Below are 18,238 nucleotides of genomic sequence, written 5' to 3'. Positions count from 1 at the left end.
AGTAGATATTTTAAAAGATATTACATGAACATGGCAATAAGCAAGAAAGAGAAACAGAATGGCATGATTATAGCAGAGGCTTTCTGAACTGAGCATGGTGGGCAGAGAAAGCAGTAAATGGAAAATCCAGCAAATCAGAGGTGATTGCAGTTCTCACAAGTGATGACTAAAACATGGATGAGGATTTAGAAGTACAGGGGAAACACTGATGTAGAAGAGCAGCTGCAGTTATTTAGCCACAGGCTGTCTAGTGTGGTACTGAAGGAAGAGAGGTTGAAAGAGGTGGGATTGGATCTTAGGTCCCAATTTACAAGAAGATTCCACAGGTGGCTCTCTGAGCATGAATGCTTTTAACAGATAAGAGCACATAGGGTACATGGTGAAAAGGATTGTCTGAATCATTTGTCATGAGTACAAACTAAAATTTCCCATGCCACTTTTCAAGCCACATTAAGGTGGTTTTCACTTCAATGGTGCTCAAAATTGTGTTTGGGAGCTTTTGATAAACGATTCAGACAACAGTTTCGTTGCACGCTTGGTGCAAACCAGCAGGGGAAAAAAGAAGCTGGCTGCATGCATCTGTGCCATATGTATGATGATGACTGTACCATACATTATATTTGATGCTTTAGTAATATTTTATTTTAAAAGCAACATCTCCTTAGTACCAAGCAAGACACAGAACTAATGGGGGATGGAATCTTTCCTAGATCCGATGTATAAGAAACCTTTTATGTCCCAAAGGGAGAACAAATGGCAAATAAAAAAAGAAAAGTTCAAGCTGAGGACTACATTTACATGTGTAAAGTAATTGCTTTAATGGGCTAATTAATTTAATGGACTGTTTTCCCAGCTTTCTCTATCCTTTACCAATATCTCAGTAGAAACTCATTATTTTAGCATCTTCAGACAGGATAAGACTAACATTAGCTTGGTTAGTGCACATTAGTAAAAACCTTGATGAACTGTAGGATCTGTGGGCCACCACTGGAAGGGCATGAATGCCTGTTACTCTCTCCTGTGGCATCGTCACGCTTAGGGTGCAATCCTAACCAACTTTCCAGCACTGAGGAAAGGGCAGTGCAGTTCCAAGGTAAGAGATCAAACATTCCCTTATGCAGAGGAGACCCGCATGACTGTCACCTAACTGCTGGATGCAGCACATGCTTCATTGGCACAGCTATGTCAGTGCTGGAAATTTGGTTAGAATTTGGGCCTTAGCTACGTATGCACTGCAAATGCAGCACACTCCTATGTAAATCTATTCAGAAGTATTTGCCACTGAGTTCAATGGGTCTTACTCCCAGATAAGTGTGTATAGGATTGCAGGCTGTGTGTGTAGTAACACAAGGTGGAATGTTCAGTGGCGTGCCCAGGGGATCAAGGGGTCAAATGCCCCAGGGTGCCATGTGTGCAGGGGTGGCACCAGTGGCATAGCTAGTTCGTTTGACACCCGGGGCCCATAAATTTTTGTCCCCCCCATACAACATAATTATTAATTAATTTCACATTTTTATACCACCCTTCCTCTAAGGAGCTCAGGGTGGTATGCATGGTTCCTCCCCTTATTTTGTCCACACAATAACCCTGTGAGCTAGGTGAGACTGAGAGATAGTAACATTCATGACATGAAATTAATAATAATAATGGCCAGAAAATACATGCAGTGAATATTTCCCCATAAGCAATTGATGAAATTCTGCATGATATGGTGTATAACATGATATTATTCCTAAAAGCCACAATTTCCATAATTTTGATCACTAGGGTGTCCCCGTCCCCCCCGATGTCTGTTTGGCCCGTTTTGAGTTAAGGCAGTGGTTCTCAAACTTTTAGCACTGGGACCCACTTTTTAGAATTACAGGCTATCCAACACCCGCTGGAAGTGACATCATCAAGCAAATTAAAATAAATAATTAAATTAAAGAAAAACTAATAATTAAATAAGAGAAAGCCAACCCTGTTCCACCAAGTGAATTTTCTCTGTAGCCTGCCTGCAATAACACCCCACCCCACAAAAATCAGTGAGATTTTCAGCTCTACCCAGTACCCAGTTCAATTTAAGTTCTTATAGTTCAAGCATATCATAATCGGGGCCCACCTGGCTTTACAAGTCTAAAATTGAAAAAAAATTAACCTTACCAGCCCAAACCTCTGTTTTATTCTTTTTATGGGGGGCCTGCGCTTTGGACCATTTGTTGACCTCCACATTCATCAGATCAGGACCATTCTGGTGCATTCCTCTTTGCCTGACCTGACCATGAGCCAAGGCACATTAGCTTACTCGCAAGTAAACGCTTAGTTTTGCTTTCCATAGGGCTCAATACATTCGTCAGCTTGGACGGAGGGACTTCCTTCTTGGGTGTTTTTTGGGGTCTGCGTTCATCAGATTGGGACCATTCTGGTGTTGTTCGATTCCTCTCAGCTTGCTCTTTCTGATGGATTAAGGCAAATTCACCTACTCATGACTAAATGCACGATATGGCTCAGTTTTACTTTCCATAGGCCTCAATGCATTTTTGTTTTCTGGTTTTGGTCATAACCTTTTATAGAATGGAGATGTTTCACTCCAGTTTTTTATGCATTCTGCTTTAAATTCCACATTGATTGGTATATAACATGATGGTATTATTCCTAAAAACCGTGGATTTTAGTGATTTAGGTCACTTGTAGTGTTATCCCCCTAAGGCTGGCACCTAGGGTGGACTCCTCCTCCTGCCCCTAACTAGCTACGCCACTGGGTGGTGCCACCTTCCTCACCCCCCTGCTGCCTTCCTTGCCCCCATGTGGAGGCTTCAGATGCCTCTGGAGGGCCTTTAAACCTCACTTCTGTTTTTTGGCTGAAAACTCGAAGTGAGGTTTTAAGGCCCTTAGAAGGCCTTCGGATGTCCGGAGGACCAGGGTGGCGTTCTCCTCCATGGGGGGAGGGGAATTCTGCGGTCCTGGCTCTGGCCTGAGCGGCTCAGGGACCAGGATCACCAGTGGAAATGTTACATGAGAATGTGTGTCACTGTCAGAAATGACCCAGAGAGTGAGGCAGTTCTATTTAACTGTAGCTCAGGTCAAAAGGAGTGAAAGAGTGTGGTCATTCTGCTAAGCAGAGTCATTAATCAGGCTCAGGTGCCAGAATGGAAAAGTGTCTCCTGGATTGAAGGAGCCACATTCCCATACTACACAGAAGATGCTACAAGGCCAGTATGGGGTGTGTGTATTAGTAGGGCATCTGTTGTTGAGCATAGTGCCCAAGCAGATTTGTATTGGAAGAGGGGTTCCTTATGAGGTCCTGACCTCAGAGAGGTTGGGACCTAAAAGTTTAATCATCAAGTGATGGATAGGCATGTGTGAACTGTCTTTTAGTATAATGTGGCAATGATTTGGCATCTCTCTTTCAGCATACTGTATTTTCTCACAGATGTAGCTTTTATTATAATCTACTCTTCTCAAGCTTTTACTCTGTTCAGTTGGTTGTCTCTTCCCTTTTGCTTTTTAAGCATTTATATGACTTTGGGCACAATCCTAACCAGGTCTACTCAGAAGTAAGTCCTATTTTGTTCAGTGGGGTTTACTCTCAGGAAAGTGCGGTTAGGATTAAAGCCTTTGGCTCTTTTAAGCCTGTTGTTGTATCTAATTGTATCTAATTTTAAGTCTTCTTTTTTTAAGGCAAAAAACAACTCTCTGCATATGTTTTCATAAACAGAACCAACACAATGTTAGTCAGTTATAGCTACTCCTGTTTTAGGCATTAGATTGTCTCTACAAGGTTAGCCAGTTAGCCAGAAGAAATTAAGATTAGTTTAGGATTGAAGCTTTACTGGATCAAGTGAAGTTTGGCCCCAAAGTTGCTATCACAAAATACCACTGTGCCTAGGCAACCAACAAACTAGGGGCCAAGAATCCATGATCTGAAGCATACTGTCCTGAAGAATGAACCTTCTACAGTTTATTCCCTTGCTGTTTCTGCTCTTGGTATGTGAATTTTGCCTCTAAAGATGAGTTCTTCTTAGGAAAGTTTTTGACAGATTATATATCAGTCAATGAAAAAGGTGAAACTTCAGCAGTCTGCTGTAAGTGAATAGGCAAAAAAAAAAGTATATTAAGGCTAGTAGGACAACAGTGTGACCAGATATTTGCAGATGTTTAAGAATCCAGTGTCTAGAAGCCATGCAGAAGCAAGATTCTGTGTTTTGCTTTTTAAGGAACATTTAGAAATGGGTGGTAAGGCAATAATTGGACTACATGTGTAAGGTTTATTTTGTGGAAATGATTGTTCCATTCTTGGCATGCATGTGTTAGGTAATATGTACTATTGCAGTGTTTCTCAGACTGTGGGTCGGGACCTACTAGGTGGGTTGCGAGCCAATTTCAAGAAGGTCCCCATTCATTTCAATATTTTATTTTTCATATATTAGACTTGATGCTCCCGTGGTATGTGACAGCATTTGGGGAAATATTACAGACCTGTACTTTGAACAAGCTACTACGTATAATACTACTTTTCTTTACTAACTAGAATACTAACTATTCTTTAACTACTACTATTGCTATATTCTTTTAACAATGATAGTAAATTGGACTTACTCCTGGGTAAGGATAGGGTAGGATTGCAGCCTAGGATTGTTAAAAATTTTCCTGCTTGATTATGTCACTTCCCATCATGACATCACTTCTGGTGGGTCCTGACAGATTCTCATTCTAAAAAGTGGGTCCCAGTGCTAAATGTGTGAGAACCAATGTACTATTGTAATCATTTGAACTAATAACTATTATTAAAAAAAAAAGGATTACAGTACATTCCTATGCATGTCTACTCAAGTGAATTTAACAGGACCTACTCACAGGTAAGGGTGTGTATAGGATTGTAGTCTTATTGCCCAGTCCAATCCTTGCAGTGTATTATGCCCGTGTACTGTGAGGTTTGATAGATGCAACAGCTTTTCCACTGGTCTGTGCAGTTAGAAAGCTGTCAGCAAAGTGACACAGATCAGCTGCTGGTGGAATACTGCTAACAGAGGAGCAGGGATCAGGGTGGAACAGAGTTGATTCGGGTGAGGCCGGGGTGGTTTGTGGCATCACCAGCAGCCACCATGTTCCAAACCCCCTTCCTAGCCCGAGTGTACCTTTGGCAGGCTCCTCAGAGCTATACCAGCAAAAAAGCTGGAATAGATGTGAGGAGTCCCATGGGGGTTCATTGTCATGAACAAGTTAAGTCTAGGCCCAAGTCTGAACCAATTGGGAGTTGCAATGGCGTCTCTGCAGCTGGTAGGAAAAGAGGTAATTAGTTTGAGAAAGGAATGTGTTATCTGTTCTACAGTGGTCAGGGAGAGCAGGTAGCCAATCACTGGGCAGAGTGTTTCTTGTTGGTGAGGACCTGCTTATCAAGGAGGATTCCCTGCAGCTGTGTAATTCTTGTTGGGAGACGTAAGAGCAATGACCATTAATAGCCAAACTCCTTTAGAAGTTTTGGATCATATTGCATTCTGGTTGGCTAATATAAGAGTAATTAAAATAAAGGGATAAAAAGCAACCCTCAGGGGGTGTGGTGTACTTCCCTTGAGCAGTGAGCCTTGTGTGCTGCCCTGCCTGTTGCTCATTTTTTTGGGCTCTATAGTCCATCATGGGTGCCTGGCCCAACAGGTAGCCTCAGAGCCATTTGATCTCCAGTGGTCAGAGGACTCATGTGAAAGATAGATAGGTAGTAAGTTTAGTCAGAAAGCTAGCATTTTTAGAAATAATGTCGCTGCCTTGATTTATGGGTATGTAACCTTAACTTTCTTAAATAAACCAAAATATATTTTACACGCCTGAGTTGGTCTTCAGTACTTTCAACGGGAGTCAGCTATCTAGGCTAGCTGCTTGGTCAAGCTACCAAGTAACATTTAAGTTGCAGTCCAGAGCAGCCATTTTCAACCACTGTGCTGTGGCACACTGGTGTGTGGTGGGTGGTCTGCAGGTGTGCTGTGGGAGTTTGGGGGAGGATCATTTGTTAGTAGGGCCACTGGGGAATCTGAGCCCTGCTGTCAGTGCAGTTTGCCTTGTCAGTTGTCAAAAAACCTGTGGTGTGCGTTGACAATTTTAGTGCCTTGTCAGCATGCTTTGAGAGGAAAAAGATTGAAAATCGCTGGTCCAGAGCTTTGAGTTGTGGGTCCCTGAATAGGAGAGAGCCCAGGACCTGCAAAGGCTGGTGTAAGCCTGAGGGCCTCGAAATCCTTGAGCTGAGGCGCTGTCATAATCAGGGTGGTAGCAGGGTTTCGTCTGTCTGTCTGTCTATCAAGATTCAGTACTGTTTGATTTGGTTTTATCAAATTAAAATACGCCTCCCCGGTCCTCATGCCTTAAAAGGCATTAAAACGTCACCTCTGATTTTCAGAAAACAGAAGTCACTTTTTTTGCCCATAAGGGCTATTCTGAAGCCTGCAGAGGCTGCAGGCAGATGCGCATGGTGTTTGCAGGCTTCAGAAAGCCCTCTGAAGGTGATTGGGGCACAGCTGCATAACATTGGTAATGCAAGCAGGACATGAAGTTTTACTTCTGTGCAAACTTAGTTGAAATATGATGACTAGAACTTTGATAGGTTGTGCCATATATCAATAATGTACTGAATGAAACACAGCAGGTTGTGTTAAATACCACTGCATGTTTTGTTGGCAAATGAAAATTTTAATGATAATCACTGTGGTAGCTGTGTACCTGTTTTTTAAGATGACATTTCGCTCTCACATGCTTACTAAATTTTTTATATTTTCTAATCCCCATAATACCGTGTAATATATGGGTTAAATCCGTAGATTTCCATGGTTTCTTAGTTTTATTTTGAATATGGAACTTGAATAATGTAGTAAATTTTTCAAAATCAATTATCTGCTTGCAATTACCATGTTTATGTTACTGTGATTAATATGTTCCTATATTGCATGTTTGGGTAGCCACGTGTTTTGCTCAAGCTTTGTGTTCATTTCTTGGTGTCTTGCTAAATGAACTTGATCTCTGCTGGCTCACCGGAGAAACAGCTTTTAAGGGGTTCACAAAGCAATATAAGCAGCCAAGCAAAGAGACTTAGGGCCTGATTCTGACCTTTGCACACCAGCTCAGCGCCGGTGCGCAGTGTCACAAACATGACATAAGGCACGCCTGTGATACATTTTGCCCAGCCATCATGTGTGCTGGCTCAACACAAGTCTGCGCTGAACCAGCACTGGGTGGAGGACAAGCGACCGCTGCCCTGCACTCCTTGGGAGCACTGGGCTGCAGAGAGGTAACTTAGGGTGTGGGGGAGGTGTGGAGAGGCGTTCCGGGATGGGGGGAGGGTGGGGGAGGCATGGCAGGAGAGGAAGTGGGTTGGGAGGGGCCAGACCAGTGGAGCTCAGCTCTGCCTCCTGACCCGACACAGAACTCTGTTACTCTGTGCTGGCTAAATAGCTGGCACAGAGTCAAGTAGCCCCATTGTGTGGCTACTTTCCTTAGGAAAGTAGATGGTTGGGAGGGCTGCCTGGTGGGCTCAGGATGCTGTGGCAGCCATTTTGGAACTGCAGCAGCCCAGTGCCCCAGGGTTGGGCTGTTAAGCAGCATGACAAAATAGATGAAAGGTGGTATCCACAGTCTAGTGGTGCCAGCCACTTGTTTTTGAGGATATTGTTTGTCACTGCATAGATTATGATCTGGTTTTTAGACCCATTTAATTAATATGACATAACATGCAGTATCAGCATGTTTGCTGAAAAGGCTAGGTCAGATGTTCTAGGTTGTTGAGAGCTGCATTTCCCCATGTCTGCATAAGCTTGGTGTTGAGAGCCAGGGTGGTGTAGTGGTTTGGGAGGTGGACTTAGACCTGGACGATCCAGGTTCAAATCCCCCCTCAGCCACAAAGCTTCTTGGGTGACCTTGGGCCAGTCACTTTCTCTCAGCCTCACCTACCTCACAAGGTTGTTGTGAGGACAAGAAAGAGGGGAGGAGCAGCTGTGTAAACCGCCGTGAGCTCTTTGGACGAAGGGTGGTATAAAAATGTGAAAAATAAATAAATAAATTAGTACACTGGTATCTGGGAATGGGGGCCACCACATTTCAATGTCTGAGTGGAATAACCTTTTGCATCTTGGTCAATGGTTAGTATTCTGTTTGAACTTTTACAATATTTTCTCAACCTGGCAATCCTTTTGGATATGTCAGTTCTGATGTGAGCTGGAAGTGTTTTTTTCTGTATTCAAAGGGTTCCTGCCCTTTTTAAAAGTTGCCACATACTTGTAGATACCACAAGTTTCATTCAGCAAGAAGAGAGCTACCATCATTACCATCACATTTATTTCTACCATCTACCATCATATTGGCAGCCAGAAGTTTTATGAAAAGGGACAAAGGTGTATCTGCTTCAGAAGTTTTTCTTATGTGTTCACTCTAGTATCTTTCCTTTAGCTGGAAGGAGAAAGTCAGGGAAAAACACTCGCCTCCTGAGAAGACCAATAAACATAACAAGCTGGTCAAGTGGCAGTCTTCTTCCCTTTAGCAAATAAGACAGAGGCATTACTACAGTGGTGATTAGCATAAGGAGAAGCTCTTAACACAGCTCACTGTAGTGGCTATTAGAAATAATAGTTAGAAATAATAATTAATTAATTAGAATAAATAATTAGAAATAATAGCCACTACCGATGTATGAAGGTTTCTATACACATTGCCTGAAATGAAGGGTGTGAACTGATCCATAGTAACAATATTGTGCATATGAAGATTTTAAACCACTACAAATATGCCTGGAGATGCTGGTTGTTTTATTTTCCAAATCTCCTTCTCTTGCTAAGATATGAGCAAATAGATGGTGATTAATTCATGTATCAGTCAACTATCTGCAAAAGAACCTTGTTCCAAATTGTTTTAGGAAGCATGTGGAAGGCAGGAGACTTTAAGGGCGCAATCCTAACCCCTTATGTCAGTGCTTTCCAGCACTGACATAGCGGTGCCAGTGGGACATGTGCTGCATCCTGCAGTTGGGTGTCACTCACGGAGGCCTCCTCAAAGTAAGGGAATGTTTGTTCCTTTACCTTGGAGCTGCATTGCCCTTATGTCAGTGCTGGAGGGCATTGACATAAGGGGTTAGGATTCCACCCTTAGTTAGCTGGCTGGTGCAGGGGGGAATATTGGCATGCACACTAGCCCATGCACACATTGGTGGACGGGTTGACAGACTTTGAGGAGCTGCCATTTTGAGGAGTTGCATTGCCCTTATGTCAGTGCTGGAAAGCACTGACATAAGGAGTTAGGATTGCGCCCTAAATCATAATAAATCATAATAAAATTCAGCCCCATCACAGGAGCGGGTCTCAGTTGCTACGTGGTCTTCCTAGCACACCACATAGTTAATTCATAGTAATACTAACCTAAATTAGTGTCACCAATTGTGAGTGGCCACCAATTCTTAACTGCTATGCTTGCTACAAGAACAGTCTTGTTTCATTTCCCCTTCTAGATTCACTTTTCTGTTTTCAATTTAGTATTCTGTGTGTTGTTGTTGTTCAGTTGTTAAGTCGTGTCCAACTCTTTGTGACCCCATGAACCACAGCATGCCAGGCTCCCCTGTCGACCACTAACTTCTGGAGTTTGTCCAAATTCATGTTCATTGCCTCCGTGACACTATCTAACCATCTCATCCTCTTCCGTCCTCTTCTCCTTTTGCCTTCAATTTTTCCCAGCATCAGGGTCTTTTCTAAAGAGAGGTCCCGTCTCATGAGATGACCAAAGTATTTAAGCTTCAGCTTCAACATCTGTCCTTCCAATGAACAGTCAGGCTTGATTTCCTGTAGGATTGATTGATTTGATCTCCTTGCAGTTCAGGAGACTCTCAAAAGTCTTCTCCAACACCATAATTTGAAAGCATCTATTCTTCGGTGCTCAGCCCTCCTTATCGTCCAGCTCTCATAGGCATACATTACTGCTGGGAAAACCATAGCTTTGACAATACGAACCTTTGTCAACAATTTGAAGTCTCGGCTTTTCATTAAGCTGTCTAGGCTTACCATAGCTTTCATCCCAGGAAGCAAGTGTCTTTTAATTTAATGGCTGCAATCTCCATCTGCAGTGATCTTGGAACCCAAGAAGATAAACTCTGTCACGACTTCCATTTCTTCCCCTTCTGTTTGCCATGGGGTGATGGGACCAGATGCCATGATCTTAGTTTTTTAATGTTAAGTTTCAGGCCACATTTTGCACTTTCCTCTTTCACCCTCATCAAGAGTTATACATTTCTGTATACAGGTATATATATTTCTGTGTATATATACCTGCTTATTGGGGGTTTCCCTCATGTATCTGATGAAGTAATCTTCAAAAGTGTATGCTGAAATACACTTGTTAGTCTTTCGGGTGCCACAAATCCCTTTGTTGCTATTGAGGAATGTTTATCTAACCTAATGACGATATCACATGGCTGAGGGCCCCAGTGAAAAGCTCTGCACCAGACCCCTTATGGTGCATTTAGAGCAAACCATTCCACCATTATTGAAGGTTCAGGGGCTGGCCTGGTGAAGTGGACTCTGATGAGAGTGGGTCCTTGGCAAGTACCAAACCTGGCTGACTTTTAATACCACCCTTGATCTAATCTTGCTGAAAGTAGAGTGATTAAAGTTAGGGGAGTGAAAAACATTGTTAGTGAATAGGTTTGGTTTTGCTAAACAATGTTTGTTTCCATCACAATCCTTTAGGAGAGCAGCCTTTTAAAAACATTGAGGAGATATTGTTCCTAAGTCATATGTGTTGTCTAGCTGGACAAATGGAGATGTAATTGTCTGTACTCCACTGTACTTTATTTGATATGTTCATCCCTCTCCTGAGAACTTTCTGCCAGCTTGATTCGTAGGACGTAACACATAACTTTCTCCAAACTGAGAAACCCATGAAGAACCCCATGCAGCTTAAGCGCCTGGAACCTAATATCATTTCTCTGAACAATAAAAATCTAATCGATCTGTTATGTCCTCAAGCTTAATGTCCCACTTTTGGTGGGGAATGAAAGTCATACATCAGCAAAACTCCAGACACATAATGATCTACCATACACTAATGTCAGGTTTAAAGTAGTAATTAACTTTTGGGAAAGTAACTTTGACTTGGTATTATAGGTCTGTACTTATATATTTAGGCAATTAACTTTGTTGCCCTGAACCCCAGAACCATGAATACTTAGCATACCACAATACCATAATCAAGTTAGTCCTTCTTTGTATAGGGTCATAATTTCTGCTGATTTGAGTGTGTGAGAGTTGAAAAGTTTTGTTTCTCTTATTTTGAATATTTACCTAATATTAGGGTGTACTCCAAACTGGGATATTTGAACATTAGATTTCATGGTTGGTGTCACTTCCCAGGTCTATTTAGAAATTTATTCAGACAACTCTGGAATCTGGAGATTTAATGTTCAAGCTTGCAGTAGATCCTCTGTTTTTGTTCACCTGCACAACTCTGCCTGTTTTGTCACTCTGGATCTTGTCACTCAAAATTCATTGTTCTCATAACAGTTCAAGTAAATCCTTATTACATTCACTTATGCGTAAACTGCTGTTATGTCCCCCTCACCTTTGTGTACTCCTGCATTTATCTGGTGATGGGTGCAATTACCGGCACAAGAGCCATAACCGACAGTACTCTATCATTTTGACACCTTGGGTGGGTTAATATTGGTTTGTGGCCCAAACTAATGTGCCTTCTGCAATAGCGGGATGAGCATCCTGCTGTCACAAAAGGCCCAGTGACAGAGTGAGCAGTGCACCGCTATGCCAGTCTGAGCCATCACCACAAAGCAGCAGTCATGGAACCACACTTCCAGGAATACTGGACTGTATCAGCCTTTGTAAGTCAGTGGCAGGGGAATGTCATGGGAGGGGAGTGGGGGGAGGGGGAGTTTCAGGGCAGATCGGGGGAAGGGAAATAGATTGGATAAGGGAGAAGTGGATTCCAGCAGCACCAACATGCGCCAAGATCCTATCCCTGCTTTTTCAACTGGTCCCTCCCCTTTTCTTTCCTTGGACTTATGCCAGCTGCATAGCTGGCATAGGTCCAAGGAGACCTGGAAGCTTATGGAGAGTTAAAAGGAAAATGTTTTCCTTTACCTATTGCAGGCCTCCTGATCAACCCCCAACCAAAGCAGACAGTGTGTGCTTCTATGGTGCTAATAGAATTGGACTGCTAATACCCTAAGTTATGCCATTATATGGCATAGTATTCATTTTACTTCCTCTTGAGCACTATTTTGCAAAATTAGTAGGCTTATCAGTTCATATCAGCCTATGAATTCATAAGATAAACAAATATTTATTGCAGTAATATAGCAGAATGTGATGGAGTGATGACACTTATTTGATACTGCAGTCAAGTTTAGCTTCAACTTTAACTTGGATTATGGTCCTGCTATTTGAGACCTGCATATACAAATGGAATTCTCCCACTATTGGCCATGGCCAAAGGGTATGTGACCTATGTGTTTACAGAATTCTGGTGGACACATCTAGCAATGTGCTGGCAATGTGCTGCCACATACATACTAACAGCCCAATCCTGAGCTGCCCGGAGCCGCAGGACCTGGCGGCTCCACAAAGGGCTCCCACTGGATCCGGAGCCTCCCGCGCTACCGCGGGAAGCTCCTCAGGAGAAGGGGACGTTTGTCCCCTTCCCCCGAATAAGGGAAGCAGTCCCACAATGGGACTACTCACTTTAGCGGCGACTGTTTGGTTGCCGCTAAAGTGAAGGTGCTGGTGTAGGGCGAGCAGCCCTCCACAAGTGCTTGGGATCCTGCGGAGCTCAGCACCGCGGACCCGCCTCTCCCCCGCCCCCAGGAACGCCTGCCTCCTCCCTGGAACGCCTCCCCACGCCCACGGGAACATCTCCATTCCCTGTTCTGCAGCCTGGCGGTCACAGAGACTGCCGAGCTGCGGAACCTGGGCACCCGCCGAGCGGTGGCTCAGCGCTGGCTGGAGCTGAGCCACCTCTGGCAGGAGCCCAGCGGTAAGCCCCGCAAACGCGCCTTATGGCACGTTTGCAACTGTGGTCCGCGCCGCAGAGAAGCGGTGCAGACCATGGGTTTGGGCTCTAAGACTGCAATTTTATATGTGCTTACTTGGGAATAGAGCTCATTGAATGCAGTGGGATTTACTTCTGAGTTAACATGCCTAGGATTGAGCTGTGGGGCCTAGAATGTTGTTTAGTGCACTAACAGACCAATTCTATCTCCACCACACCAACAAAACATGTGCTGCATGCGATGGGGGGGGGGGGCAGTGGTTTGACCAGAAAACCAAGGAAGTTTATTTTTTAAAAAAAAATCCTCTTGGCAGGCCTTCTAGTTACCTATGGGCCAGCTAAGTTGAAAGAGAGGAAGGGGTCAGATATGGGCTGGAAAAGGGGGATAGGATCTGAATCTGCCACCCCAGTTCCTCCTCCAAACTGCCCATGAGCCTCCCCTTAAATGCCACCTTCTCTGCTATAGTATGGCCTGGTTAGGCCATTGGCATTCACAGGGAGATGTCTTCTGCTTTATGGTAAATGGCGCCATACCATTTACAGCAAGAGAACACAGTAGAATGCAGAGGAAAGGAGAGAAAAAAATTATATTGTATGACTTAGAAATATATACTTCTTGAGGCTGCACTTCTATGCACACTTACCTGGGAGTAAGCTCCATTGATTGTAAGGGACTAAACTCTGAGTACATGGGTAGGCTTACATATGGAGATGAAGTTAAATCTGATTTCTTTCTAATTATCAGGTCTTGTATAATGAAGGGAAAAGGGAACCTTCACTTTTTGTCAAGTAGTACCAATGTATAGTATTTACAAAAAATTCCAGTTAAAAATCCTTATTTGCCAACTTATTTAATTATTTTTAAGTCATTTGAGTGTAGAATCTAGCTAAATTGGCAGATTTTAATAAGATAACTACAGTTTTATTCCTTTGACAGTCTAATGAGAGCTTCAAAGGGAGACTTTTTACTTCCTCTGAAAAAGGAGAGGCAGTGACATAAATTTAATAACCAACACAATTTTACTCCTTGAAGTTTCTATTTAATGTATACATGTTTGAATAATTCATATACATGTATCTATTTGCAGGTTGAAGTGTAGTTGGTTACTTAAGTCCTTCACTAGCTGATGGAAATGTACTAATTATTAACTTCAGAAGAAACCTCTTAATTTTGTTCTCAGCCTAGGGTTTGATTTAAGTGCGCAATGTGTCAAGATGGTTTCAGAGGTCATAACCAGGGGCAAGCTGTCCTACATTTCAGACCATCAGAGACAATCTAACATCCCAGGGAAAAGAAGAGTTTTGATATCCCTGTTCAAGCAAAACAGGAACAGCATAAATTGTAAAGGACTCCTTATGACTTAATAATGTGCAGAGCAATCCTAACTTGCACTGGAAACAGGCAGGCTAGTGGGTCTGCGCTGTATCCAGCACAAGTTTCGGGCACTTAGTGGTTCAACCCAGGCAAGAGGAATAGCTTCCCCTTACCCCGGGGAGAGCCACTGCAGCCCCAGTGGGGACTACTTGGATGTGTGCCACCTCCAGGGGTAGCGCAAATCCAAGCAGCCCAGGGCTGGCCCAGGCTGCCCGGGAACGGGGTTAGGATCTGGCATAACAGCCAGATCCCGCTCCCCGCTCACCTCCTGGGACCCCTTGCCACCTGCCCTCCTCCTGCCCCGAAATGCCTCCTCCCTACCCTTCACATGTCCTCCCCAGACCCTTCGTTGGCTGAGCTCGGCTGATGCAAACTCACCATCCCCAGGGCCTGCGATGGCGCTGCTCGGCTGGCACAAGTGCCTTGCACTGGCCTAACTGATTCCAGGGTGGCACTACCAGTTAGGATTGTGCCCTTAATCATAAAGTATTTGTTTTAGAGCGTAATTCTGCATGCTGCCAGTCATCTGCCATGTTCTCAAAGGGTTCAGGAGCTCTGTCTCCTCATGGAAACCCGTCAGGTCCAATGCAAAATGCATAGAACAGGTATATTGAACACATCTTGTGTTTAGGATCACCATTTCCTACCTCATTGGTATTCCTGAAGCTGTTTTTCTCCACAGCAAATCAATGGTACCACTTCAGGTTGGGTGTGGGAGAACTGAATATGAGGAAGTGCTCCCGCAAATATACTCCTGAAATACAAAATTAATATGTTGGTGAGAACATGCTATGTTACATAATACATACATAATGTTAACAAACTAAGGACCCAGTCCTATCCAACTTTCCAGCATTGATGCAGTGAAGTGAAGGTAAGAGAACAAACATTTCCTTACTTGGAGGAAGCTTTCATGACTGTCCCTTCACTGCAGGATGCAGTTACTAAGTTAATTGTGTCTCTGATGTCATAGAAACATAGAGTTGTAAGGAGCCTAATAGGTCATCTATTCCAACCCCCTGTCTGTAGCAGGAAATCCTCCTAGAACATTTCCAACAGGTAAGTGCTGTTGATAATGTTCTGGTAATACCACTGGTTGTCTAGGACAGGGGTGCCCAAACCCCGGCCCGGGGGCCACTTGCAGCCCTCAAGGCCTCTCAATGCGGCCCTCAGGGAGTCCCCAGTCTACAATGAGCCTCTGGCCCTCCGGAGATTTGTTGAAGCCCACACTGGCCCAATGCAACTTCTCTCAGCGTGAGGGCAACTGTTTGACCTCTCATGTGAGCTATGGGATGAAAGCTCCCTTCACTGCTTGCTCTTTCACATCTGTGATGCAGCAGCGGCAGCTAAGGAAAGGTCAGCCTTGCTTTTTGCAAGGCCTCTTATAGGCATTGAGCTATTGCAAGACCTTGATTAATTCATATAAGTTCATCTTTAATATATTCATTTATGTAAACTTATGTAAATTTATTCAAATTTTAAATATAAATTAATTCTTTATTTCCCCGGCCCCCGACACAGTGTCAGAGAGATGATGTGGCCCTCCTGCCAAAAACTTTGGACACCCCTGGTCTAGGACATATATATATTAACATGCATACAGTTTTCTTAATGTGCAAGTGAGGGATCGTTAGGCATTGGTCATGGAACTCCCACACTGTGTATTGGCAATAGAATAGGCAGGAGTCAGGAGTAACTAAAATTGGGTTTATTAGGGAATTGATCAAAATTTTAGTAGTGGGGGGGCAAAAAATCATGCAGAAGCAATAGATCAATTTGTTTTCAACTGAACGGACAGGCTGTATGGAAATTCTGGTGCTTTTGCAGTCTCTCTCTCACATACACACACAGAGAACAGGCTCAAAGAAGTGCTATGAGGAAGACAGAGTGTTGCGATAGGAGGGAAGGAACATGGTGTAATAGCTTTCTATGGAGAGGAGGAGGAATGATGGCACATGGGAGAGGAATGGAATGGGTGTTATGTCTGTGATTTTCTTCAGGACGGCGGCATGAGAGAAAGGGTTAAATACTTCTCCTCCTGTGCTCCCCATCCTAGTTTCTTCCACCCCTGGCTATTTAATAAACACATGCGCACACAGGGCCAAACCATGCATTTCTCATTGCATGTGGTTTGGCCCTGAATTCCTATAACATGGGATGTGTCATGTGGGACGCTGTATTACATTGTGTTACTGTAAGGAGCAGTGTGGAGGTGATTCCTCAGCTGGAGCCAGTGTGAGCACAAAACAGGGAGTGTGCAATATTAATGTATCAACTCTCTAGCACAGGATTGGCCAAGACATTTCTTTGAAAACTGTTTTATTTTAGGCTTTACCATGCAAGCAAGTTTCATGTAAATGATTTATTGCATTATTTAATCCTGTCTGGGTTTATGTATTTGTGAATTGGTTTCAGTATGCTTACAGGCCCCAGAGGAGGTCATGGCTTCATTATATTAACCACAGAGTCAAGTACATAGTAAGCAAGAGTCCCCCAGGTTAAAAAGAAATCCTTACATTTTATACAAGCAGGAGACAAAGAGAAAGGAAAACAGACACTGAGAGGTGAATTAGCTTGCACAACAGCACAGAGTCAAGTCAGATCAGTGTTTTGGCTTGGAGGTGAATGTGTTATGCACTGAACCGTGCTAGAAAAGAGAAAGAAATTTTAATCTTATTTGCTGCCTCAAGGACATGCTTTTAATTGAAAGAAAGTAAGTCATGGTTGCAAGACATGCTTTTAGCATTAACTGCTGGTCAAAAGCAAGGCTTGGTTTGAACAGGGTTTAATGTTTTTATTTAGTTCTTTGGTTACCAGAAAGAATTTACAAACAGGTTTGCCAACATATTTAATATATTGAACAGTGATTTTACCTAACGGATGCATTGTTAGTACCTTGGAACATCAATGCAGCCCCACTGTCACAGTACGATGGGGGTTTCCTTTGCCTGGTCTCACCTTACACAAGGTAAGGCCTGGAAGGGTGACTCCTGACTGGTGTGACTGGCCTTGACTGACAGTCTAAGGCTGTCTCTTTGCTGTGCATGCTTTGAGCCTGGTATTCCAAATCTGGAAGGCATCATGCCAGCTCACTCCCTCCCCCCCTTGGGATAGTCTGAGCCTTTGCAGCCTGGTAGGAATTGTTTGCTTTCCTCGTGATTGGCCCATGGTGGGAAGTTATTTTGCATACCCAGACTGCCTCCTTTAGCAGGTTGGCCACTTGTGGCAGGTATAGCCACTACCCTGCTAACTGGGCAAAGAGAAAAGGGTAGACAGGAACCAGAAGGGAAATCAGAAACCCATCTCAAGAGGCTGTCTGGCTTGGGGAGGCAGGCTTATGACCTCTTGGGCTTAAATTGCAAAGGCATCTTAGAGACTGTCAGGCTTGCTATGGGTGGAACAATTTGGATGTTTTAACTCCCTTTCCAGGGGGTGGGGGGAAAACCAGAGTTCAGCAAAAGGCAGAAAGGGGAAGCTATCATTGTTCTGGTCTCTTCCAGAATAGGTATCCACACTTGATGGAATTGTTCTGTTTGCTTAGTATCATGCTAAAACCTTTGTGGCCAGTTTTAAAATGTAAGGTTATGTGTGAAACATCTAAGGATGTCAACAATTTCTTTTAAAAGTCACTGGCAAACTTGAATTGACTTTTTTTGGGGAATATTTCATACATGGTGCCAATCCACTTCAGGATAATTAAACCGTGGCTATTGTGTAAAGATTTAGCATACACTCAAAGATAAGTGACATCAGAATAATGTAGTATAATACTGTGTTTAATGTTATATATTTATGTTGAACATGTTTTATCTTCTGCTGTATATATTTCACCGTGGCCATTGGCTTAATGAGTTTTTGCTTCAG

General features: G+C 43.4%; 1 protein-coding gene across 1 annotated transcript in view; it reads left to right on the top strand.

Annotated features, from left to right (window-relative positions):
* Positions 1 to 18,238, top strand: part of CSMD1 (CUB and Sushi multiple domains 1) — a 947,002-nt gene that overhangs the window by 502,043 nt on the left and 426,721 nt on the right. The window lies entirely within an intron of this gene.

This window comes from Tiliqua scincoides, chromosome 1 (genome assembly GCF_035046505.1).
Source record: "Tiliqua scincoides isolate rTilSci1 chromosome 1, rTilSci1.hap2, whole genome shotgun sequence".
NCBI classification, from domain to species: Eukaryota; Metazoa; Chordata; class Lepidosauria; order Squamata; family Scincidae; genus Tiliqua; species Tiliqua scincoides.
This window is presented reverse-complemented; position numbering and strand designations above follow the sequence as displayed.